Below are 27,304 nucleotides of genomic sequence, written 5' to 3'. Positions count from 1 at the left end.
TTGCACTGCTGGTGGGAATGTGAATTGGTACAGCCACTATGGAGAACAGTATGGAGGTTCCTTAAAAAACTACAAATAGAACTACCATATGACCCAGCAATCCCACTACTGGGCATATACCCTGAGAAAACCATAATTCAAAAAGAGACATGCACCAAAATGTTCATTGCACCTCTATTTACAATAGCCAGGACATGGAAGCAACCTAAGTGTCCATCATCAGATGAATGGATAAAGAAGATGTGGCACATACATACAATGGAATATTACTCAGCCATAAAAAGAAACGAAATTGAGCTATTTGTAATGAGGTGGATGGACCTAGAGTCTGTCATACAGAGTGAAGTAAGTCAGAAAGAGAAAGACAAATACCGTATGCTAACACATATATATGGAATTTAAGGGAAAAAAAATGTCATGAAGAACCTAGGGGTAAGACAGGAATAAAGACACAGACCTACTAGAGAATGGACTTGAGGATATGGGGAGGGGGAAGGGTAAGCTGTGACAAAGTGAGAGAGTGGCGTGGACATATATACACTACCAAGCGTAAAATGGATAGCTAGTGGGAGGCAGCCGCATAGCACAGGGAGATCAGCTCGGTGCTTTGTGACCACCTAGAGGGGTGGGATAGGGAGGGTGGGAGGGAGGGAGACGCAAGAGGGAAGAGATATGGGAACATATGTATATGTATAGCTGATTCACTTTGTTATAAAGCAGAAACTAACACACCATTGTAAAGCAATTATACTCCAGTAAAGATGTAAAAAGAAAAAATGCCATTTGCAGCAACATGGATGGACCTAGAGATTATCATACTAAGTGAAGTAAGTCAGAGAGAGAAGGACAAATACCACATGCTATCACTTATATGTGGAATCTTAAATACAACACAAATGAACATATCTACAAAACAGACTCACAGACATAGAGAACAGACTTGTGGTTGCCCAGGGGGGAGGGGCAGGGGAGGGTTGGATGGGGGAGTTTGGTACTAGCAGGTGCAAACTATTATATATAGAATGGATAAACAACAAGGTCCTATCTTATAGCACAGGTAACTATATTCAATATCCTGTAATAAACCATAATGGAAAAGAACATGAACTTTGCTGTACACCCGAAACTAACACAACATTGTAGATCAATGAAACTTCAATTAAAAAAAAAAAAAACAGGCCCTGATTACTCCTCACCGTCACCTCTAGTGCTGCCACCCTGGCCCAAGGCACCCTCATCTCTCACCAGAGTACTGGAATAGTCTCTCTCTTCAACTCTTACTCTCCTGTACGGTACTCTCAATACAGTAGCCAGAGGTATCCTTTAAAGAACAAAGCCAGATCGTCGTCTCTCCATGGCTCAAAGGGATCCCAAAGCTCCCTCTCACTCTTCCTTTTTTTATGTTTTCAAATTCAGAGCCATAAAGTCTCAAAATAATTGTGGCAATACGTTCTAACGTAAACCTCACTCAGCGGGATATTCTTTTTTTTACATCTTTATTGGAGTATAATTGCTTTACAATGGTGCGTTAGTTTCTGCTGTACAACAAAGTGAATCAGCTATACATATACATACATCCCCATATCTCCTCCCTCTTGAGCCTCCCTCCCACCCTCCCTATCCCACCCCTCTAGGTGGTCACAGAGCACCGAGCTGATCTCCCAAGCCAGAGTCCTACAAGGGCCTACAAGGCCCTCCAGGACTTCCCCCTACTTCCCTCCTCCTCACTTACTCTGCCTGGTCACACCAGCTCCTCCTTATTCCTTCAATATGCCAGGCTTGCTCCTGCCTCAAGGCCCCTGTGCCTTTTCCCCAGTAACTGCAAGGCGAATTCTCTCACCTCTTCCAAGTCTTCACTCAAATGCCACCTTCTCCGTGACAATCACCCTACCTGCCCCACTTAAATCCACACACCCACCCCTGCCTTGCCACTCTTCCTACCCTGTGCACTCCTTCCACAGTCCTCGCTACTTTTAACCTTGTCCTATACCACATGACGTACTATTTTATTAGGGTTATTGTTATTGTCCACATCCCCCACCTAGAATTTAAGATCTACATGGAAGGGGCTCAGTAAATATTTCTGAATTAAGGGAAAATGCCCCCCAAAGGGCAGAAAAAAGACCCCATAAGATATCAAGAGTCCAAAAAGGGGCTTGTGATGTCCAAATGCAGGACCCACATATTATATTTCATTTTCTTCTTTTTTTCCTTTTTTGCAGTACGCGGGCCTCTCACTGTTGTGGCTTCTCCTGCTGCGGAGCACAGGCTCCGGACGCTCAGGCTCAGCGGCCATGGCTCACGGGCCCAGCCGCTCCGCGGCATGTGGGATCCTCCCGGACCGGGGCACGAACCCGTGTCCCCTGCATCGGCAGGTGGACTCTCAACCACTGCGCCACCAGGGAAGCCCCATTTTCTTCTTTTCATAATGCTGTGGCATTTTAAAGAGGAGTGACAAAGAAGTAGGACTGACACTGAGGAAAGGATGCTGCTTGCCCAGGAAAGACCCTGTGGAGTGGCATTCCCGGGGAGGGGTAGATCACCACACTTGCAGCACAGGGACTTCGCCATAGAGGTCCCCAAATCTCCTTTTTATCTGGGAGTCAGAGGGATCAGACTCAGAATGACCGACCCATCTTACAAATTCACGAGAGGCTCCCCGGCACACCAGAATTCACAAATGATGGCATTTCTTTCCAGTGACCATGGCCATTGCCCAGAATATACTCTTCTGAGACAGTGGTAGCAAGGAAACTGATTGAATGTTCAGAAGGTGGTTCAGGGATCTTGGAATCAGGGCTAAGGATGGGTAAGCCTCTTGAAGGCTGTTTAATCTGGGCCATGGTCACTGGAAAGGCTACTTAATCTGGGCCTGATCTTCAGCCACACTGCTCAACGGACAGCCCTCTCAATCCACAGTCATGTCCGCGAGATTGAGGGTCTCTTTTACTGGCCAATCCTGGGCAACTGCTGGGAATTTTTCCTTTCTGGGCTGTCGTCTTCTTTGCTCCAAGGGGACCATCACCGTTCACTGCACACAAACTTTCTCCAGGTAGGACGGATTAGGTGTCTCCTGGTAAGGTTACACCCATATTGCTGTGCCACCTTCCAGAAACAGAGGTCACTTGGCTGGAGTTCTGTGAGCTCATAAGCTACTCAGTCGCTTGGCCTGCCCCTCTTAGGCATGGGTCTGGCCTCTGTAGGTCCCAGAGGGGTAGAACATCCAGAGTCCAAGCCCTTGGGAGCGCTCAACATTGCAGCCCGTGCTGGAGCCAGGAGCCGTGACTGATGGTCACCACTCTCACTAATTAGCTCTTTTGGCCAAGACGAATCACCTAAACTTTCGGGGCCTCAGTTTCCAAATCTAAAAATGAGGGGAGGGTTTCCCTGGTGGCGCAGTGGTTAAGAATCCACCTGCCAATGCAGGGGACATGGGTTCAAGTCCCGGTCCGGGAAGATCCCACATGCCGCGGAGCAACTAAGCCCGTGAGCCACAACTACTGAGCCTGTGCTCTAGAGCCCGTGAGCCACAACTACTGAGCCTGTGTGCCACAGCTACTCAAGCCCACATGCCTAGAGCCCGTGCTCTGCAACAAGAAAAGCCACCGCAATGAGAAGCTTCTGCACTGCAACGAAGAGTAGCCTCTGCTCACCACAACTACAGAAAGCCCATGTGCAGCAACGAAGACCCAATGCAGCCAAAAAAAATTAATTAAAAAAGTAAAAATGAGGGGACTGAACACTTGAAGATCCCTTCTATTTCTAAAAACCCAGAGTTCTATTTTTTACCTACCTCTTTAAGTTTTAAATAATGACAACAGCATCTGAAACCCTGTTTCCGAAACTTTTCCCAAGGCCAGATGTTCCTGGCACCGAAGTAGGAGAAAAAAATAGTTTTTGAATAACCTAACTATTTTGTCTTTTAGAGCAAATTATCCTCTGGCCTTTTCAATTCCCTTTCCTCTACTGCTACCTCCTTACGAATCCTTAAAAAAAGCTTTAAAAAAGGAAACTATCCACCCTTCCATATTCATCAGGATCTATCTCATAATAACATTATTCCCCCCACCCTCCCCCCCCAATTATTTTTCCTATGAAAAACCACACAAACACTTTCATTGTGGCAACTATGCTCATCAGCCTTGATTTGTCCCTGTTTTGCAGGGAAGGGTATTAAATGCTCTGAGGAAATGGAATACAAAGGTTAGAGGCGGGGCTGGGGGAGGAAACAAGTTGTCTGCGCAGGTGAGTTCTGGTCTCAGTTTTCAGGAGATGATGGGCAGGAAGGGGGAACGCAAAGGGAAGGAGAGAAAGAGTGAAGGCACATGTTGTTTGCTTTGAAAGAGCTTTTAGGCGAAGCCCTGGTGGCAGCCCATCAAGAATGTTCAGTTGGTTAAATGGCTTCTGGAACTGGGACTTTCCTACGAAGTCACACCACAGTGAGAGGGCGGAGCTGGAACGCCAACTCCTGTCCTTTAGCAGCTCTCTCTGCGCATCTGTCTGCGTAGCAAGCTGGTGAGGTATTGGGCAGCCCCGCTACTGGTCCCACACCCAGTTTCCAGGAGCCAGGATCATTCTACAGGTCTCTAAAGCCTTTAAGGAAGACCAAATCTTTCCGTAGCCATCCTGGAAATCAAAGATGCTCCAAACCACCACTTAATAAGTCAGTGATTTATTGAAAGAAGAGCAATTCACTAGCAGACCCTCCAAACGCATCTATAGGTATAATACATGAATAACTGCCTAGCCTGAAGTTAGCAGCATATTCTAAATAATTGTAGGTGCCAAGATATCATCTAATGACTTTTAACTGAGGAAGCATATGCCCTAAAGAATTTTTAGGAGGGGTGGGTACATGCATGTGTGCAAACATGTATCCTACTATAAAAAAAAAAAAGTCTCTCTTTTTAAGTCACACTAGGATTACAAACCAATACAATGAGTGAACCTAAAATATGACATATTATTTAAACACAGGCACAAACAAAAGCAGAAAGCTAGCCTAATTCATACCAGAAAGTATCAAAAACAGACATTCTGGTAAGTATCTAGCTAGTCTGACAGTCTCAAAGCAGTAACTTCGAATTAGTATGGAGAAATTACAATGTTGGTGTTGTATGAATACCTCCGGGTGGCACTGGCGTAGGATGTCATGTACACTAGGAAGAGGTGCCTCTGAAGTTTGTCGGTTTGTTGCATCATAACAGGGTTCCGCCTCCAGGACTCATATTTTCCCAGTTTATTCTTATTCTTTTCAAGACAAAGCTTTCTCTGTCCTTTCATCAACAAACAAATACATGTTACTGTTCTTGTCATTTCCTGATAGCTTGCTTTTTGGGGGGGGGGTGGGTGTGGGAGAGGAGAGGAGGGACACTAAGGCTTTTTTTTGGGGGGGGGTTGAAACAGCACCAACTTTGTAACTGATGAGGAAGTGGAGGGAAATTGAAACGGTAGAGTGAAGAATCAGTCGGGCACACAGGCAATCCCTTCCCTAACCACGATGATACTCCATTTAGAAGCAGCACCTCCAGCAAAAGCAGCCCTACCACAGCACTGTGCCCGCCTGTCCATCACATCTTCCCTACCATGTCCTTCCTGAAAATCTGAAATCTACACAAACCCCCTGGCCACAGCTCCAGAAGAGTCCCGCCTTTCTTGCTCCTTTTCCTGGGACAGCAGACCAAGTCCTCTTTGGGTCCTTACTACTCAGAAGCTAAATGCATTTTGCTTGAGGCATTCATGAAGGAAAATGATAATGGTTTCATAATCTGAGGTGAATTCAAGTCTGTGGGTTTGGAGGGAGGGTGGTATAAGAAGACATAATTACTGGATGATTCTCAGAAAGTATATTTCTTCTTGCACAGAGTCTAGTTTTAGTCAACAGAATTGAGGATAAAGCTTTCTCCTGACGTTTACATAGCTGAAAAAGTATAAATTAAAGAAGGAATAAAAAGCATTACCCCAAGCTCTTCCCTTTCTTTTCCTTCTCTTCACCTTTGTCAGTTCTCAAAAACCAAACCGCTTATAAGCTGAAAATGACTGAGATTTTGTATAGCACTCCAGAGTTAGGATAAAAATCATACTGTTGGGGAAAAAAACCATATTATTGAAACTCATGCTCTTTCCCAAGGGTGTATGTCACAGGAGGCAGCTGGTTCCTAGTAGGTAATGTGAACATTAGAACCTGCACATACAATACTTTAAAAATCTACAGTTCCCTAAATATTTAGAATACATAAAGAACCCTTAAAACTCAACAACAAAAAACCAAATAATCTCATTAAAAAATGGGCAAGGGACTTGAACTGACATTTCTCTAAAGAAGATATACAAACAACAACAAGCATATAAAAAGATGCTCAATATCACTAATTGTTAGAAAAATGCAAATCAGAACTATATCATCTTACATCCATCAGGATGGCTGCTATTAAAAATCCAAACAGGGCTTCCCTGGTGGCGCAAGTGGTTGAGAGTCCGCCTGCCGATGCAGGGGACACGGGTTCGTGCCCTGGTCCGGGAAGATCCCACATGCCGCAGAGCCTGCGCGTCCGGAGCCTGTGCTCCGCAACGGGAGAGGCCACAACAGTGAGAGGCCCGCACACCACAAAAAAAAAAAAACAAAAAAAAAACAACAACAAAAAAACCAAACAAACAGAAAACAACACGTTATTAGCTAGGTTGTGGAGCAAATGAAACCCTTGGGCAGTGTTGGTGGGAATGTAAAAGGGTATAGCTGCTATGGAAAACAGTATGGCAATTCCTCAAAAAATTAAAAATAGAACTACCATATGATCTACCAATACCGCTTTTGGATATATATACAGAAGAATTGAAAGCAGGGTCTCACAGAGGTATTTGGACACCCATGTTCACAGCAGCATTAGTGACAAAAGCCAAAGGTGGAAGCAATGCAAATGTCATCCACAGATGAATGGATGAAGAAAATGTGGTCTATACGTATAATGGACTATTATTCAGCCTCCAAAAGGAAGGAGATTCTGACACACGCTATACCATGGATGAACCCTCAGGACATTATGCAACGTGAAATCAAGTAGTCACAAGAAGACAAGTACTGTATGCTTCCACTTACATGAAGTACCTAGAGTAGTCAATCTCATAGAAACGGAAAGTAGAATGTGGTTGCCAGGGGCTGGGGGAGGGCAAGTGGAGAGTTGTTGTTTCATGGCTATCGAGTTTCCATTTCGCAAAATGAAAACGTTCTGGAGTTTTACAACAACGTGAATATATTTAACGCTACTGAACCACACATTTAATAGTTAAGGTGGTAAATTTTATGTGTGTTTTACCACAGTTGAAAACACCAAATCTCTGGCTCCCAGTATGCTAGTGATGTTAACAATAACACCGCAGACACACCCAGGAACTTCTCTCTGAGAGGCCCAGAGGGCTGGCCTACAGACTCGCTGATGCCAACTCAAAAAGACGGCCGAGGATAAATTCAACTACATGGTTGCACTCATCGGAGTTTTATTTTTTATTTTCTTTCTCTCCACTAACATGAATATTTTGAATATCTCACCATTACACTCCTCTGAAACTCAGGCCACCCAAACATCTGTGGATGCCGATTCTGAAGTGCTACTCTGCATTATCTGGGATTCTGGGGAAAAGAGGCCTGCCTAAATGTCAGGGTCCAGGAGAGGAGGGATATGTGAAGTCAACCCCCTTCCTCTTCTTTTTTTTTTTTTTTTAAATTAATATTGTAAATTGGCATTCTGGTGTATAAATCAGGTTCCTCTGTGTTTGCTTAATATGAATTAGTTCCTCAAAGTTGTTTATTAATTAATTAATTTATTTTTGCTGTGTTGGGTCTTCGTTTCTGTGAGAGGGCTTTCTCTAGTTGCGGCAAGCGGGGGCCACTCTTCATCGCGGTACGCGGGCCTCTCACTATCGCGGCCTCTCTTGTTGCGGAGCGCAGGCTCCGGACGCGCAGGCTCAGCGGCCATGGTTCACGGGCCTAGTTGCTCCGCGGCATGTGGGATCTTCCCAGACCAGGGCTCGACCCCCTGTCCCCTGCCTTAGCAGGCAGATTCTCAACCACTGCGCCACCAGGGAAGCCCCCTTCCTCTTCTTATTTAGAGAATTCAGTAACATGCCCATGCAGTCCCTCCCCATAAAATTCAGCATCTTTTCTCCAGATAAAAGATGACCACTTCTCTCTTTCTACTTTTGACCTTCACACTGAACTGGCAGTACTTCCTGTCTAAGAATTACACGTGAGATTAATATTCCAGGTGTTCTCCACCATCCAACACGATCTACCACCTTCTGCCATTCTGAGACCTCTTCTTTTTGTCTTTTTTCTTTTCCGGAACCACTTCCAGATTGGGGGATCAAAGGCACTGCATAATAATGACACTTTATAAACCTTCTCTTGCATCTCAAACACAAAGGAGCACAGTGACGGTAGGAAGCTGGAGAAATGGCTGGGAAGAGAACAGATTCCCCCAGGAGAAAGGGAAACAGCTTTTGGAAGGATGCACTCCAAGAAAAAAGATGTCAGGTCCATCTGGAAAGTATTTAACAAAATAAAAAGCCCTTTTCTGCTATGAGCAGCAGATTAGCAGAATACAAAACTCCCTGATCAACAAACCTCTAGGACCAATTAAAAATCAAAACAAAACCGAAAGAAGAGCTCCTTCTAGGGATGTCCAGCCATGGCTAAGTTGTAAGCCTCTTTCTGGTGCTCAGGAGAGCTCCTGGTACCACGTGCAAGAGACCTTTCCACTGCAGTGCTCCTCCATGTGTCTCCTCCAGGCATTTATTTGTGCAAAGGGCTCCAAACATCAAATAAAGTCCAATCTCCCCTCCAGCTCCGAGCCCCAGTGGAAACGTGGGCTGCCTCAGTCAGAGCTAGTGCAGGGTTTCTGAAACCACTTGGGCTGAGAACTCCAACTTAGAATCCTCCCATAGTCTGTCAGCTTCCTCTCCATCTTCTTGCATAACGTGGTAGCAAAACATGAAATAAATGTGGCAATCTGAGGACATCATCAACAATGATGTTTTTCCTCTTGCCTCACAGTTTTGGTTATTTTGCAGTACTGGGACATAAACAACACACGGGTCCACTAACCCCTCACCCCACTGTCGTTCTGTTTTCCAGCACAGACACTTCGTAATACACTTTGGAATGAAGAGAAGGAAACAAGAAGCTCCCAAACCTGGGCTCTTCTCTGCCTTTCTCTCCCTGCCTCTGTTAACATGTGAACAGTCACAGAAGAAGGCTAGTTTGTTTTCAAATGGCCCAGAAAAAAAGCTCGGCAACCTCTCTGGCTAACCTGTTTTAGTGCTTAACGAGAGCCCAAGAAGGTGGTGACTTCCTTCCTCTCACTCAGATTTGAGACACTTTCCTTTGTCATACAGGTCTGAAAGCGGCAGGCTGTTGTGTAAGAGCCTTTTACTGAACTTCTTTATTAAACTGTCCCTCGAGGACCACAGGATGAATAATCTTGGGCCCTTTAGCTGTTTCTGGGCTCTAATTTCCAATGCTTTGACCATCTCTTGGGCTCTTTTCTAGACTCCTCAAATCTTCCCTTCTAGAGGAAGAACAAGCTGAAGACACAAAGCTCTAGTGACAGACCTCATGGCTTCTATACACCCTGCACATGACAGCCCCAGGCTGTGCTCTGAAACCCTGGGGCAGGGGGAGGCAGGGGACTTCCTCATCCCACGTTCAAACTGCCCACACCCCTCTACTCCCATTTTCTGTTAATAAAAGAAGGAAAATTGCAAAAAAAAAGAAAACAGAAAGGAAGAGGGCAGAAAAAAATATATAAAAGAAAAGGGAACTTAAGAATTTATAAAGATACAAGAAATTATTTTAACAGGAAACACAAGCCAAAAGATTCGTTCTGCCAGGCAAAAAGTGCATAAAAACAGCAAACTTTTGCATGCAGCCTTGCAGCGAGTTTGTCCACACACTATTGCTGCACTTTCTACCGCCCTTTGAGCACCCAGCGTCTGCCTCCAAACACAAAATGATGTGTCCCAATGTACGCTAATAGGTAAACTCGAGGAGAGGCTTAGCTGGATTCCATGAAATAAGTAATTTAATGACCATCTGAAGGTTTGTTTTTTAGGGTACAGAAGTTCTGAATAGGGAAGCGGGAGGTTCTGAGAATTTCATTTTCATAATAATGGCTTGCTGCTGGTTCCTCTAATAACATGTGGCTACCAGCTACGCCCTGGCTCTTACATCCAAAGCCGGAGCAATTTCTCCACATTGCAAAGAGTTAAAGACGGTTTAAGGAAAGAGAACCAGTTAGGTATTTTAGAATGGCTATGAAAGATTTTTCAGGGGGAGGAAAAAAAAGGCACTAACCTGTGTTGTTTTAATCCGCTGAAATGACCCAGGTTCTCAAGTTCCCCCTCTGTCTTCTGGCCAGCTTCCTGTAAGTGTGGCATGTGACATTATACTTCCTTACTGCACCTTCTCTGACTCGTTCAAGGAGCCGTCAGAGGCATGTGATAAGACCATCTCCCTGCCTGCTTCACGCTGGGGTAATCCTGTGTCTGAAGAAATGCTGTGTCCTCGCAGGGGTCCCCAGCTGGCTTCAGGCATCCCTAGGGCTCAGGTAAAGAGGAGAGAAGCAAAGGGGGTGGGGGGCCGGGGACAGTAGTATCCGGGCTCCTGGCTCTTCTGACTCCACAAGGAGGGAGGGGGAGAAAGGGAGAGACAGAGACTCTTGGGCCCCAGGCTGCCCATCTTGGGGTAGGGGCGTCTGAGCTCACTGGGGCTTAGGCGCTGTCCTATCACCAGGACAGGCAGGCCTTGGTGCTACTGCCCTGGGAACTGCTGAGGAAGGGCGGCCGTGGTGCTGCACCCAGGGTGTCCCCAGGACGCTCTCTGGAGGGCACCAGCCCGGAGGAGCACACCCAGGGCCTGGCTCGTGGTTCTGCACCCTGCAGCGACAGGGGCCACTCACCCTGAGTTTCCGGGGACAGTCTCAAGTTCACATCCCGTCTAGCTAGTCCTGCTGACGGACTGTGTGCCCTAATTCTGGGCTCAGCAAACAAAGCCCCAGTACTCCCTGCCTCCCAGGGCTAAATAACTGGCACACACCTCCCCCCTGCTGGTCTCCAAAGTATGCCAGCCTTTTGGTTTCCCCTGAAAGGGCTGACTTTGTCTTCCTGTGGGATGGTGGGGGGGTCCTGGCGGCCCGTGAGCCCTGGCCACGGGGGACCCTGATGCTGGCCTGGCAAGAGCACCTGGGAGAGGCCTGGAGCGGGGAGGCCTGGAGAAGAGCTGAGGCAGGACCAAGCGAGAAGTCCAGGGCTGCCATTCTAGCTTACTTGTCCCTGTGGTCAGTACCCGCCTCTTTCCTTTTATAATTCCTCTAGCTCTCTGGAGGTCCAACACACTGGAATTTGTGGATGTAGGAAGTGGTATGTGGGAGTAAAACGATGTCCTGGACAGAGGGGAATCTTCTGCAGTTTGTGCAACTTGACTCAGTGCAGAAACCCCAACGTTGCCTCTATTTGGCTACGCTGGCACAATTCTTTTTTAAAAAAATGCTTTTAAAGGCATTTTTTAGTTGTTTTTTAGGAAGGTAACCGTAGACAAGCTCACTGTTCCAAGTCTTGAAAATATTACCCTATAACTCCCTCAAAGAATTTTTCCATGTGAGTTTCTACCGAGTAAGGGAACGAACCCCGGGAGTCAGAATCCTGGAGAACACTAAAACCCTGAAGTCTCACCACATAATTACATTTCTGGCTTTGAAAACATGCATAACTGTTTTTACCATTTTGACAGTTGATGGCTGGTTTTCTGATTGAACTGTACAGTTAGATTAGCCAGTTGAGTGAGTCAAGATGGCTGAAAGCACGGCATTCGCTTTAAAATAGGAATAATGGTAGAACTTTGCCATCTTGGAAAAACAAAATACTCCATCGATGATAAATAATAATGAGTCCATTTAAATTTATTCAGAAGTGTCACATTCTGGGCTCAGCTGCCAGTTCCATTTTTTTCAGCTAAGCAGTTACATATGTTCTGCTGCAGCCATGCTCTGTGTGGAATTTTTAAAGGTCTCAACAAAATGCCTTATAACTTCCTTTTAAACTCTAGAATCTGGCCTCCTGTGCATGAATTTTTTTTTTCTTTCTGTTTAGGCATTAAAAGAATTTTAATAGACTTTATCTTTTTAGAACAGTTGTAATTATAGAAAAATCAAGAAGATAGTAAGGTTCCCACACATTCTGTATCCAATCTCCCCACTATTAAAATCTTACATTTAATATGATAGATAAATAATTAAGAAACCCAATATTGACACATTATCATCAACTAAAGGCCATAGGTTATTTAGATTTCCTTAATTTTTTCCCCCAATGTCCTTCATCTGTTCCAGGATCCCATCCAGGACACCATATTACGTTTAGTCATCAAGTCTCCTTAGACTCCTCTTGGCTGTGACAGTTTCTTAGACTTTCCCTGGTTTTGATGACCTTGACAGTTCTGAGTACTGGTTAGGTATTTTGTAGAATGTCCCACAATGGGGATCTTTCTCATGATACTGGGGTGATGGGCTGTTTGGAGGAAGACCACGGAGGTAAACTGCCATTTTAATCACATCAGATCAAGCACATATACTATCAACATAATTTAATACTATTGACGTTGGCCTTGATCACCCGAGGTGGTGTTTGTCAGGTTTCTCCACTGGAAGGTTGCTCCTTACCCGCTTCCATACCATACACTTTGGAAGGAAAAGCTTGAGGGTGGAGTATCTATATAAATTATTTTGAATTCTTCTTCACGGAAGATTTATCTCTTCTCCCCATTCAACAATGTTTTCAACCGTTTATTTACATCAGTATGGCCTCATAGGTATTCATTTTATACTTTGGGTTCTAATTCAACACTATTTTACTAATTGTGTTGCTCAAATTGTTCTACCTTTGACTGGTGAGACCACTTTCAGTTGGCTCCTGTGCTCCTTTGACATTCTCCCACCAATATTTTGTGTCTTGGTTTTTGTTTTTGAGCATTTCATTATTTTCTGGCACTAAAATATGTTCCACGCTTATCACGTATAGTACCGCCCCAACGGTCCATGGCTTATTTTGTCTTGACAAGAGAATAAAAGAAAATAAATCTATGGGCCTGAGAAAACTTAAATTTGCCTTCAGTTGTCATTAGTTCTGCCCCATGTATTAGTGAACATTTTAAAAGTTGTTTTTATAAAATTAGTCCTATCCTCTACCAGCAAGAAAACACCAAAACATCAACTGTGTGAAATTCTGCATTTCCTTAATTCCAAGGTGCATGTTTGTGTTGATAGTGCTTTTTGCCTTCATATTCTAACATTTCTGGAACCAAAGTATACATTTAATACCATGTCCTTGCCCCCGCCTCCTCACCTGTCATAAAGTTGATGGTACACCTTACAGCTGATGGTGTCTTGGGAATGGAGGAAGTAGAGTAGACGATTAATTCTTGTTTGGACCGTAGACGTCATTTAACTACTTTCACTGATATTTTTCCCCCACTGAACAAATATTTTGACTAAAGTGGTTTGATGTGTAGCATCTGCAGATTTTTACCTACTCCCAGCCACATTCTAACTTTACCTCAAACCACATATGCTCATCAAGCATTAAATTCTCTTCAATTTTTTATGGGTTTACTATCTGATTCCTTTTATGTTTACCAGGTCACTTTTTCAAGATCTCAGAATCCATCATCATGCCTGAGGAGCCTAATGCCGACACTAAATGGTTGCAAGAATGATGTCTCACTCTTACACATGAGGACTAAAAGTGCTTACTGGTCAGAAGCAGATCAGGAAGGACTCCTTGGTCCCCCCCTTTCCTACCTGGGGAAGCCATCTGACTACATAATGGCAAAACTGGTCATTTCTTTCTCTGTGGCCAGAAACTCATGAACTGCCGCTGCTTTGGGAGTGTCATGCTTTATAGATTTTTTTCTTTTAATGGACAGAGACTTGTTTATCTAATCACCACGGGCATATTTCAAGACAGTCACAGATAAAATGCCCAGTCTTTTCACCCAGGCAGATAGAACTTGGGTACTCTAAACATCATTACGTGTCCTACTCCTGTGTAAAATATACTAACATACTGACTGTGCCCTAACCATCTCACCAGCATCCAGAAGAGATTGGAAGAGATGCCACACTGACTTTTTTTGGCAGCCCTTACCACATGCACGGAGTTGTCCCTTGGTATCTGCAGGGGATTGGTACCAGGACCCCCCCCCACAACACACACACACCAAAATCCACGGATGCTCAAGTCCCTTACAGTCAGCCCTGTGTATCCGAGGTTCCACTTCGGTGGATACAGAGGGCCCAGTGTACTTTAATTCTCACGGCAATCCTTTGAGGTGGGTACTGTGATCCCCACTTCACAGATAAGTAGCCACGTCAGAGGAGCTAAATAACCACCCAGAGGCCCTTGATAAGTTTGAAGCCAGAGACTCAGAGCCTAATGCTTCTCTTTGCTATAGATGGTTTACCATCTATAACTCACAAACGGGCACTTTATTGAATACAGTCTTGTTCTCTAATTATTTTTTGCACATGTTTTTCACCTCAGCCAAACCTAAGTGACAGTGAGGACAGGGACAGTGTCTTTTAGCCCATTAACTCAGCTTTCCAGTCTCATTCCAGCAGCTTTCCTGTTAACTCTGAACTTTTGCCTAACTGCCAATCAAATTTTTCTTATTGGAAAAAATTCACAATTTTTCTCATAAAGATAAATAATTTAACATCATAATTTCCCTCCCCCTACTTTGTTGTTTAATTTTGTTTTTCATTTATTAGCTTCTTAAATTCTAAGCTTATTTTCTTTTCAGTCCTTTAAATAAAAGCCTTAACTTTTTATCTAACTATATTTTTAGTACAATCCCCATAATTCAGTGCACTGTATTTTCATTGTTAATTTTAAAATAGTCTATAGTTGCAGTAGTGATTTCCTTTTTGATCCAAGAATTATTTAAAAGGACCATATCGTAGTTTCCAAGTGCTTGGATGGAGGTAGGGGCAGGAGCCATCTTGTGTAACTTTCAATGCTATGTTATTGTTATATGTCTACTTTTTGGTTAGTTTAAGTTTCTTTGTGGTGTAGTATTTCATCAATTTTTGAAAATGATCCATGGTCTTTTAAAAAAACTGTGTATACTTCCTATTTGTTGAGTTAGGTTAATAATAATAACTATGTTATTCAAATCTTCTGTGCCTACTTAATTTTATTTACTTGATAAAATTCTGAAAGTATTTTGTTAAAGTCTCCCACTATGATTATGGAAAAGTTTATTTACGCTTTAAATTTTTTAATTTATTTTTATTTGCATTATTTTGCTTGTATTTTTAACAAATTTTAATTTAATTCAGTGCTAAATGTTCAGTACATAAAGTTTCATTGTTATTGAATCTTGTTTGATTTATATCTATTCTTTTATGTCTCGTTCAATATTTCTTTTTACATTGAATCCCACACTTTTTAGAATTAATATTACTATCCCTATTTTTGTTTTGTTAGTTAGACTTCACCAACCTATCCCTTTATTTTCTGCCTTTCTGTGTAATTTTGGTATACAAAGATTCCTAAAGACAGCATTTAGCTGGATTATCTTTTTAATCAATCTGAGAGTCACTGATTTTAACATAGGAATTTAACCTAGTCACATTTATTGTTATATGTTTATCTTATGCTTGCTATTTTATCATATGGTTTTCTTCTTACTTTTTTTCCCTCTTTTCTTGACCTTTGCTGATAGACTATGGTTTCTATTATTGTAGCACCCCTAGCTCTGTGTGTGTGTTTTAATATCTAATGGTTTAGAAATCCTACCTATATTTTTTTCTAAAGATCAAATACATGTGACCTTTCTTGGTGAACATCAGATAACTGCATAGTAGGACCCTGTTAATTGGTAAGGTCAGTCCATTGCTTTGGGAAATTTAATGGTAGATTCATGTCAGTAGCAATAATAGATTTTGTGTATATATGGGAATGACACTAAATAGGTATTAGAAACCCTTCTAAAAGAGTATGTGTCCAGATCTCCATTCACTTCCCTTCTCCCTTCCTACAACAAGGACTGGCTACTACAGCTTTCACAAATCTTGTGGATGAGTGTGGGGTAGAGGGGCAGTCAAGAACCTAGTGGTTGGGATACAGCCAGGAACATCTTAAGGAATGCTTCTGCAAATTCTGGACTCTGAGATATACATGCACTTTGGAGATCTGTAGAAGTATCTGTAGAAGGGAGGCTGTCAGGGTGAGTTTCCTGCTACTTCACTTCCAGTCTCTAGAAGTCATCATCAGCTGAGAAATCTAATCTAGAATTAGCTAAGAGTGCAACAGTAAGACCACAAGAATGTAAACATACCCTCTAAAGAGGTGAAGAATCCAAATGAGAAAATAAATGTTGCTAGACCTGCTTAGGAGGCTAGAATTCTGAGTTTCTTAATGTCTAGTTAAGAAAGCTCAGTAATCAACAAGAATCCACCTTTTTTTTTCCCCTAAAAATGAGGTGGTTTCCACTTTTTTAAAACTTTGATATAGGTGCAGGGGTGATGGAGAAAATTCTGGCCATAAATACCTATGTATGTGTATTCTTTGTATGTGTTTCTATAAGTGCATGTGTTTGAATAAAGGTTAACATTAAAATTCCATATTTAATTTTTCATGGAGAATCCCAGTGGGAGGGAGGGAAGAGGGATAAAGGTGAAGCAACTGTTTGAAGACCTGCCATTAACTCTCAATTTACTGGACTGAGATCCTGGTTTGGATCACAAAGAAGAAGTGATTAAATACCTTAAAAGAGTGTTTCTGTTCTAACAGATTTTAAAAATTAATTTAGCCACATAAAATTTTATGAAGTAAATCCTTTTTTAAGCATTCTCATAATACAAAAGGGGAGACTAAGGGATTCCAAGAGTTGAAGGGATTTGTTCAAACAAGTAAATAAGTAATAGAACTGGGATTTAAACCCAAAGCTTCTGACTACAAGTCCAGTGTCATTTCCAACATATACCAAAACTTCTGTTTCAGAGAAAGCTAAACCCATGCACACCACATGCATGTTTTGCAGAGAGAAATTGCAGCAAGGCACACCCTTGGCAGTCAGTGCTTCACCATGTAGGTCAAACAGTCCAGCCGGACCCCAGAGCAATTGTTTCTACACTGACCCTCAGGGGTTTTGGGAGCATTATGTCACGCCAAAGGCTTTCCTCATTAGCAGTCATGCAAAAAGACACCATGCACCACATTTCTGAGCACTTGGAACAGCTAAAAAGAAGATGAAAAGTCAAGAAAGTTCTCTTGATGATGCACCGCACTCTGGTACATTTGACTATGCCATTGTAATGTAATCTAAGCCAGAATCATCAAGCACTCTGGCCAGCTGTCTTTAAAGCCAGAGCCCTACCTGACAGAGTCATTCTTTGGCATGCTACGGGACCTGAGGCCAACAACCAAACTGGCTGTTTCCAATTTCACACAGCTTAATTCCAAATAACTAGGCCCCTCACTCATCTTTGCTGTTGATCAAAACATTGAAAGCATATGGCAAATTCCCTTGTTCAAAAAAAGACTGGCTAGGGGCACACAGAAAGCCTTGACATTCACCCAGCATGAGTTTTAAGAAGGCTCATAAACACAGAACTCCAGAGGTTGCAGACAGTATTGAGAACCAAGACCCTCTCACATATTTCTTGCTCCTTTCTTTTAGGCTGAATAGAGAAAAGAAGAATATAAGGCAATCTTACAATTCAGAAGTGAACCAAGGTTACTGGGAGAGATCATGAGTGGGTATTGCGCAGATCTGTAGCCCTGATTCAGGATTTGTGTTTTTCTCACACGTATACATAACATGGGACCAAGAGAACAGCTAACTAATTGCCTGTTTTCACAATCTTCCTACTCAGATGCATCCCTCCCTTCCACATTGAAGAGCACATAGAATACGGTAGAATGGGTAAACAAGCCCATGTCGTTCCTAAAAGGAAGGATTCTGGAATCAAACTACCTGGGTTCAAATCCCAGATCCATCACTTACTAATTGCAGTGAATTACTTTATTCTTTAGGTCCCAGTTTACTCATCTGTAACATGCAGATAACCTTCTGAGTATTGAGTGTGACGCTGCATTCAAAGAGCTTAGCCAGTGCAGTGCATAAACGGTGGCTCCTGTTACTGTTAGTAGGTGGAAATTTTATTAGGAAATTCTACATTAGAATTTCTTACAAGAAATGCAATCAGGGACTTCCCTGGTGGCATAGCGGTTAAGAATCCACCTGCCAGTGCAGGGGACACGGGTTCGAGCCCTGATCCGGGAAGATCCCACATGCCACGGAGCAACTAAGCCCGCGTGCCACAACTACTGAAGCCTGCACGCCTAGAGCCCGTGCTCCACAGCAAGAGAAGCCACCGCGATGAGAAGCCCACGCACCGCAACGAAGAGTAGCCCCTGCTCGCGGCAACTAGAGAAAGCCCGCAAGCGGCAACGAAGACCCAACGCAGCCAAAAATAAATAAACAAATAAATAAATTTATTAAAAAAGAAAAAGAAATGCAATCAGAGTGAGGCAATGGGCTTTACTTCTGAGGGTGCTGGGTAAACAGGAAATAAAAAATATTCAGAAATCAGAGGCAGTGGAGCTACAGGTCCTCCAGTCATTCTAGAGAGGCACAGTCCATCCAGGAAGTAGAACAGGAAATCTATCTGCATACTCTAACTTTGGAAGTGGTGTAGCATTTATGCTTCTAAATTTGGAAGAGATGGATGTATTTGTGTCTGATCAAAAAATTAGGAGGAAAATCGTTTGTGAATTATATCTCCATTAATTTTTTTTGAATGATGAAGGGTTGCATAGCCAGTGAAAAACTATGTGGATGAGTTAGAGAGGTTTAGCAGTGGCCATGAGTGTAGGGAGAGGAACAGATGGCTACACAGAATTTTGGAGAAATTGTTTATGTGGTGCAAACTGTAACAGCTTTAAGCCATGCCTTTTAGAAAACCTTAGATGAAAGAGATACATTACTCTTCAAGGCTTTCTGGCTTTCTGATGTTTTCTTTGAATGAGACTCCAAGCAGGATCTGGACCATGTGGGGCCTCTAGATTTATTCAGGTTACAATTAGAGTGTGGGTCACATCCAGCTGAGCAACATCAAACCCAACCACATGTGTTTATCACGTATTTTCTGGATTATGATTTGGATTTTGAAGTGGCTGTAGACAGGCTGAATTACACGATTCTATAAATGAGATAAACTTTCAAAAGATAAACATCTCTCAAGATTTTATTAATTACTCACAGTCATTCTGAATGAGTAACAATATATTTTATATATGATTACCTATTATTTTCTTTGCCTAGAAATAAAGTTGGTGCTCTGAGAGGTACCTAAAATAAAACAAGGTGCTATGTGCTAAATTACTGTTGCACATCTCTCAATGATATACTTACTGTACTAAAAGCAACATAGCAGCTACTAACTTCCAAGGACAAACGTACACACAAAAATGATCAAACATCTCTGCATCTAATAACATAAGTGTACTTATTTAAATATGTTTCCTGAACATTTTACATAAACTGCATTTTAACCTCAGGGGCACTGTGGATCATTAATAACACTGTTGGAAGTATAGGCAGAATAGGAGTTAATGGAATATTATGATGAACTGTTTTAATAAATTATACTTCCCTTTTTACTGGAAAATGAACACCATGAACTGTAATATTCATCAAAATACGTTGACGTTTTTAGTAACTAGACTTCATAAGTGTAAAGCCTTCTTAAACAATAAGGAATATGCAGGGGGAAGATAAGCTGTAACAAGTAGTGTCCTACTAAGTGTACAACTAAATGTATAAATTCAGGTTAAAAATAATTCATTTAGCTTGATTAAAGACAAGGATTTAGGGTTACAAAACAAAAACAAATAAAGCAAAGCAACACCAACACAACCCTGGGTTGTCATTAATGATAAACTGTCTTGCAATCCAATTTGCTATCCAAATTGTAAAGAAAAAAAATCTAGGAACCCACGACCAAACTGTGCTAACGGTGCACAGACACATCTTAGGATTATGTTTCTCATTTGTGCAGTTGCAATAACAGGCATATTTTACTTACAGAAATCCAACTCTTTATGCTTGAAGGAAAAAGAGAGAAAAAACAATATACACAGTGACAGCCATTTCACTCACCATTCCGTGCAAAGAGTGCGCCCCGAGTCTCCTGAGATGAGGGATGTGAATCTGTGGTTGTCACGGGCATGCCACACTGGGTATAATGCCCATCTTCAAAAACACATATTTTTCACATGCCAGGGCTCATAAATGGCAACCAGCCAGTTCATGTCAACCAAGGAGACAGTGATCAAGAGTAATTCCGAATAGAGTAAATTGCTACCTTAGCCACAACTGTAAACGTCACTGAACTGCACTGGACCAGATACTTCTTTATCTCAGCGTGGTTCCCCATCCTGACAACGGCAGCTCAGAAGCTCTGCTGCTGCAGTGACTCCAAGGCTCGGTTATAAACCACCGTTCCTTCTGGACAGTCCCTCCCTCACGTTCTCCTTATGCCAAGCTGATGAAGGAAAGATTTGAGACGGATTTTAAAAAACCAACAACAACCTTTTACTGTTGTCCTGTACCTGTGATAGTTTCATGTCTCTCGAAAGGAGACGGAAAGTTTGGAACATTACTGGTCCTTTTAAAGGAAAAGAGGAGGCATACCCAGAGGTGAGTGACTGTCCTAACACATGACAATGTGCTAATGACATGCTCCCCACCGCAGTCTGCTTTATCAGCCCTTACAAAAAGTCTGGAACAATATGTAGCGAAACAAAGAAATTACTTTCCATCTCTCAGTACATCTCTGAAGTAAAGAGTGAAACTTAAGGCAATAAGCACCTCAAGAGAGAGGTGTTCTGTCTCCTGTGATGCCAATCTTGGCCTTGGTCAAAGGTCAGCCCCTTCCTCCCTCCCTCCCTTCCTTCCTTCCTTCTTCCTCTCAACCCTCTCAGTAGAGTCTCACCCCCTCACTCCACTGGACCAGTCATCCCCTAGACCACTCCTTACCAGCCCATCTGGAGGTTAGGGGAAAGAAAGGGGCTTGGCACCTTGCAGGTGTTTACTGAATGAATGAACGATCACTGCCTCCCCAAAACAAAGAACAGAGGAATTCCTCATTCTCAAATCCACAGTCCAGTTTACCAGTTTTATAAACGGTCCACTCTGTGTATGCACAAAGTATAAAAGCTTGAAAATGAAAAATGCTGATTCCAATTCTAAGTTAACCTGCCTAGTAATTTATAGATCTTAAGGTGAAACTGGATATAAAATTCCCTTTGTCCCTCCTTCTACAATCTCCTGTACTAGTGTTTCTTGGACCTTCTACTTTCACTGAATCATAATACCATCTCGACTGCTCTCCTTAGCAGTCAGAAAAAAAAAGAAATCTCCTAGCTTTTCGGTTTTCTTTCTAGGATTAAACATAAATAGTACACCTCCTGACAGCATTTTTAACAGAGTGGTGTCCAAACAAGATAGAAAGTCTTTGACAAATAGAAAGCAACCAATCTATCTTCAGTCATACCCGTGCTAGTGATCTTTGTTCTGGTTCAAGGTGCCCATGGGCTCTCTTCAGAAGGATGGGCAGTGAGAAATGGCCAAGCAGGTGCCTGCCATGAGGACTCACGTGTGACGGCCACACAAGCACACTTGAGACCAGCACTATGGTGAACTTAACGTGTCTAGAGACAGCCTGGTTTACTGGCATTGCGTTGTGCTGTGAATTTGCTACCCCTGATCTAGGAATATGCGTTTTGACCCACAAGGAGCTGGCTTTCTCTGTTGCTGGCTGGGCTGAAAAGGCAGCGATTAGAAAAAATAAAGATTTCTCCACACAGCCTCTCAGAAGGGATCTGCCCTGTGATCTGCCATACCCTGATTTTCAAAATTCAGACTGGATTCAGACTTTTCATAAAAAGACCACTAAACTAATTCCAAGTGTAAGTACTAAGACTGTTACTCCAGTTCAGCTGCTTCTGAAGCACATGCTACCTCAGGCCCTAATAGCCTAATTCTCCTGTATATGCTCAGATTGCTTTGTAAATGCTCTTAATAGCACGAACTATTAGCGTTATCCATTAACCTAAAATAATTATGACATTAAGTGTTTATATGTATTAACAATGTTTTTCTTTAAAAAAAAAACCAAAAAACAAACCCTAAGTGCTTCTTAATGCATTGCCTAATTCATCATCATTGAAGAAAGCTGTTATTTCTACTTTAGAGGTGGTGACACGGACTTACTGCTAAATGAAAAACAATAACATACTCCTCTGAGCAAGCTCTAAAATTGCAGAAGAGCTTGGTTTGTCACCTATTACTGGGTCTCAGTTCAATACATATCTATTAACTGATTAGCTCACTCTCCCATGTTTATCTTGTATGGAAAAAACCTAGCAATGATATGGTACATTTTGATGGGACCAGGTGGTTCTTACAGTCAAGATCTTATAAACACAATGATGTGATACTGTAACTACCCCAGCTATACAGCCAGCCCACCATGGTGGGTGAGTGCTCTCGTTATCTACTGCTGTGTAACAAATGAGCCCAAAACTCAGCTTTGTAAAACCACCATTTCATTATCCTCATGGATTCTGTGAGTCAGGAATTTAGAAGGGTCATGATGAAGACAACTCGTCTCTGTTCCATATTATCTGTGGTCTTAGCTGGGATCATTGATAACTCGGGAGCAAGAAGGCTAGGGCTGGAGAATCCACTTCCTTGATGGTTTCTTCATTTATGTCTGACGCAAGGCTGGGAAGGCTAAAGGATGGGCTCACCAAGACTGTCCACCACAGCACTTACATCTAGTTAGACTTCTTACTTGGTGGCTCAAGTCTCTGTGTTCCCAGTGAACACGGCAGAAGTACGGCCTTTTATGACCTAGCCTTGAAAGTCACATGGGGCCACTTCTGTCTTACTCTCTTAGTAAAAGAAGTACAATCCCCTTCCCCCACCAGAGTCAAAGGAAGGGGACATAGACCCACCTCTCAACGGGAGAAGTGTCAACATATTTGCAGCCATGATTTCAAATACCTAGAGTGAGCCTTCAGTTTCCCGTTGTCTGGTGCACCAATATTTGGAACTTGAACTTTTATTGATCAGCATTTGTGTTTTCAGAATATCAACCATAAATGCCTGCAATTATATTTCTGGATAATCAGATTCTGAATTGCCATGGAGGCAATAAAATGCCTACATGGATGTTAGGAAAATATTAATTTGGAAGAACAAGAAAATATTAATTTGGAAGAACAACGAAGTATACAACTGGCAGATTTGTTGGCCTGTTTTGCCTTTAATTTTATCAAAATTATTCTGTTGGGAAAAAAATTTTTTTCCCTATTTCCACTAAGGCTATAGAGCAATCAGATGCCCCAAGCTAAATTAAAACACCTAAGGAAACTTAGGGGAAACCAATTTAACTTTATAGAACTAACTATTCAGTTTGAGGTGGCAAATTCAAACTTCTATCAGAGCTGGGCAAGTAGAGAAGTAAAAGCCAATGGAAATACTGCGGACTGGGGTTAACTGGAGCACATGTGTCCTTTGCCTTAAGGTATCTGAATTTGATTTTTAAAAAATACTGCATTTTCCAGAAATGGCTCTTAGACCACAGCTTACGATCTTTGATTGAGATTACATGGTGGATATTTCTTAGGTTTACAGTTTTTGTTCTGGTTCTATTGGTCTATTTTGCACTCCTCTGAGACCAGAAAATAAACCCTCAATATATAATTATGTAGTTAATAAACATGTATTGAGCATTTACTATGTTCCAGACACTGAGCTAAGCTACTGACATTTGTTCCTTATTTAATGCTCAACAGTCCTTTGGGGTATTACTGAACCCATTTTACAAATAAGGAAATGGTGCTTCAAGGAGGTTAATTAACCTGACAAAGGTGATAAAGCTCCTGAGTGGTACATAGTGATTCACACCCAGACAGGTCTGACCCCGATACTTGTGCTCTTAGCCACTGCATGTTATAATATGGTGCTTTTGATGAATGCGGCTCCCCTAAACCACAGGTGAGTGGTGTCCAAGAAGGGGGCAAGCCTTGGTCAACACTTCTTTGGTTATAACCCATCCAGTTACTCTAATTTTGTGATAGAAATGGAAGTTTACCTGAGGCACTGAATATGCAGAGACAGTTCCTCCTACACAGAATACTGGAAGTTTAAGACTGTATAAGGTCACTGTACTCCAACACCCAGACCACGTCTCTCTGGACACGAGGAAAGAGATCTGGAGTCTCAGCCTTCTAGAAGATGGGCAGTACCTCCACCATGGATCACCTGATAGAATCCCATCCACTAGCAAGGCACAACTCACGTATTTATCAAAGGAGCACAAGATACGGGATCATGGAAATTGGTGTTTCTGTGCTCAACACCCTCTCTCGGCAGACCATCACATGATTTCCCTTTTAAAAAATCTATTTTGAAAAATCCCCTTTAAAAAAAGAAATCCTCCTCTATTTCCTTGAAAAGTCAAATAGAGTTCTCATACATCAAACATATGACAGAGGCAGTTTTTAATCATTTAAATTATTTATCCTTCATTGTTTAATGCTTTATACCACTCCTCAATGCATAATTTATTATACCATTTACGTTTATTAAAAATTGATCACAGGGACATGCTCTCTCCCCATCTTCTCAGGCTACAGATATTTTTCTGTCAGATCGCTTGAGAATAGACAATAATTTTTTAAAAATTGACTTTAACGGTTTGTATGCATGTCCCTTTCTTAGGGTTCCTTTTCTTCCACAAAAGGACTAGAGGTTACCTTAGTGTATTAACTGCTCATTTCCCTTTTTCATATATTACAAGAAAGCTTATCTGAAGGCCCACTGAGGCTTTCAGGAAAAAGGCTTATTTTACTTTTCTAACTTTTAGAATGTGGATGTGAAAAGGAGGCATGAAAGAACAAGATTCTAGAGTCTTCCATGACAGAGGTCATAGCTGTGGGGCTGCCTCTTTCTCTTTGCTTTTTCTATTCTGTTCAGTATTTCCTCCTCAAATGATTCATTTTCCTTGCCTTAACTGGCGTTTTTTTTTTTTTTTCTCTTCTCCTTTTCCCAATTTTGTCCTAAATCCCCTCACCTTTGCACTTCTCAACTCTGTGACCTGAGTTGCTCTCTGTAAGCTGCCAACCTCAAATCCTATAACTCTCCATCACCAGTGTTTCCAACCCACTGCCCTCAAAGTGAAAGGTTCAAGAAGATGCCATCCTTGGACACTCCTGCCTCAGACCTGGTCATTCTACTCTTCCCCGTGGGAGGAAAGGAGAGAAGCAGAAAGCAACACAGTGGGTGAGAGAGGTGGGGGAGGGAAGCAGAAGAAGCAGGTTCTAATAAGGTTCTCACAACATGTTAGTCTGAAAAAGGTTTGCAGTGGACTAAAACCCAAAGGAATCAAACTTGGTACATTCCAGTTGGCTCTCCTTGCTACTTCCAGCCCACCTCGATGGGATCCAACGTCGCCTCTCTTCCAGGGCTCCCTACTGGAGCAGATGAGACTATCACTGGCCGCCCAAGCCAAAAACCTGAAGGTAACCCTCGCCTCTTCCCTCTCATTCACTCCTATAACCAATCAACCAATGACCAAGACTTGCAGATTCTACTTCCTAGCATCTCTGGACTCGTCCCCTGAGCCATCCACCACTCTCCCCTGCCTGGCCCCAGAACAGTTTCTTGGGGTCTCCAGGCCCAGGTCCTTCCATTCTCAGCATGATGTAGCTATGATCTCTCTGAAGGGCAAATCTGCTTAAAATTCTCTTCCTATCACAACTGAAATGAAGTAAAGTCCAAACATGGCTTACCAGGCTCTCAATAAGTGAGGAGGCTCCTGCTTAGTTCTTGGGCCTTTTGTTTGAACCCGAGGTGTGACTCCTCCCCTCCCCCCACCGAACATACCCACGCAGCTCTACCCTCCACACTCCACTCGCTAGCCACACAAAACTTCTTCAGCTCCACGGAAGAGTCATATTTTCTCTTGTCTCTTGGCCAGGGAGCATGCTGTTCTTTTCCCAGCAGCCCTCTCAGCCATCTCCACAGGATGCCTCCTCTGTCTTTCCATGAAGTCCAGGTGTGCTCCCAGGGCCCCTAGCATTCCTCCCATCCCAGCACTCAGCGCTGGCATGGTAATTTTCTGATTCCTCATTTCCTGTGCTCCCCACAGACTAATAAACTCCATAAGGGCAGGGACAAGGCTTTGCTTCTTCACCATTGTATGCTCACTGCCTGGTGCATGACATGCACTTGGTAAGTGTCATGTGATTGAAGAATGACTGTGGGGTAGTCTGTTCCACTGCTGGCCTCCAATGAAGCATGCCTCCTGGTATTCACACCTTGTGTAGTCCCCTCCCCTTGAACTGGGCTGTACCTGTGACTTGCTTTAAAAAAAAGAAAGTGAAGAACCTGCTAGTTCTGGGCCTGAGCCTTACGAAGGCCTGGCAGCTTCTGCTTTTCTGATTCTAACTACCATGTAAAAAGTCCAGCAATCCTGCTGAAGAGACCATATGGAAAGACCACTTGGAGAGGCCACTTGGAAAGTGAAAGGTCCTGACATTTCCTGGAGAAAAAGAGAAGCCCAGCTCAGTCCTGCCGCAGCTAACCTGCCATCTGAATGCAGCCCCAGACTGACCACAGGCAAGAATGGCAGAAGAGTTGCCCAGCTGAGCCCAGCCCAGAGTGCAGAATTGTAAGCAATTAAATGATTGTGTTTTTAAGCCACTAAGTTTTGGGGTGGTTTGTTACATACCAACACATAACTATAATAAATTCAATATATAAATAAAATGGAATACAAAAATCACAGAATAACTTTTATGCAAAGACAAGTCGAAGTTTCTAAAAGGCAGATCTAAGAAAAGAGCAACAGCGTTAAAAGGATATCGAGGAACTCATACCACCAGCTTCCATTTAAAATACATCACAATTTTCCTCTGTCGTTTTCTTTGGTTTTAAGATATTTTCCAATGAAAAGATTTCCCTACTTTTTTTTTTTTAAAGGGTTCCTGGTCTGACATTAAAAATTAAGGAGTCCAACCAAGGATGCAATGTGAACATTAAGACACTAATGGAAACTAGCAGGCGACCAGCCCATCCTGCTGTTCCACTTCCTCTTACTTAGCGGTAGGGTAGATCCAAAGCTGTGGATGAGGGCATGGGGGCTGCTGTGTTCAGGGCAGACTGGAACATTGTAGG

At 42.6% G+C, this 27,304-nt stretch overlaps 1 protein-coding gene across 4 annotated transcripts in view; it reads right to left on the bottom strand.

Annotated features, from left to right (window-relative positions):
- The window catches only part of WIPF1 (WAS/WASL interacting protein family member 1), a 114,411-nt gene that overhangs the window by 60,492 nt on the left and 26,615 nt on the right, over positions 1-27,304 (bottom strand). The window contains exon 2 of one of the 4 annotated variants that reach the window (XM_067741488.1): positions 10,349-10,416. The exons of the other annotated variants lie outside the window; for them this stretch is intronic. The gene's annotated coding sequence lies outside the window, so the exon portion shown is untranslated. The remainder of the gene's footprint in view (positions 1-10,348; positions 10,417-27,304) is intronic. 4 annotated transcript variants of the gene reach the window in all.

Source organism: Pseudorca crassidens, chromosome 6 (assembly GCF_039906515.1).
Source record: "Pseudorca crassidens isolate mPseCra1 chromosome 6, mPseCra1.hap1, whole genome shotgun sequence".
In the NCBI taxonomy this organism is placed as follows: domain Eukaryota; kingdom Metazoa; phylum Chordata; class Mammalia; order Artiodactyla; family Delphinidae; genus Pseudorca; species Pseudorca crassidens.
Note: the sequence above shows the minus strand (reverse complement) of the source record. Positions and strands in the feature narration are given on the sequence as shown.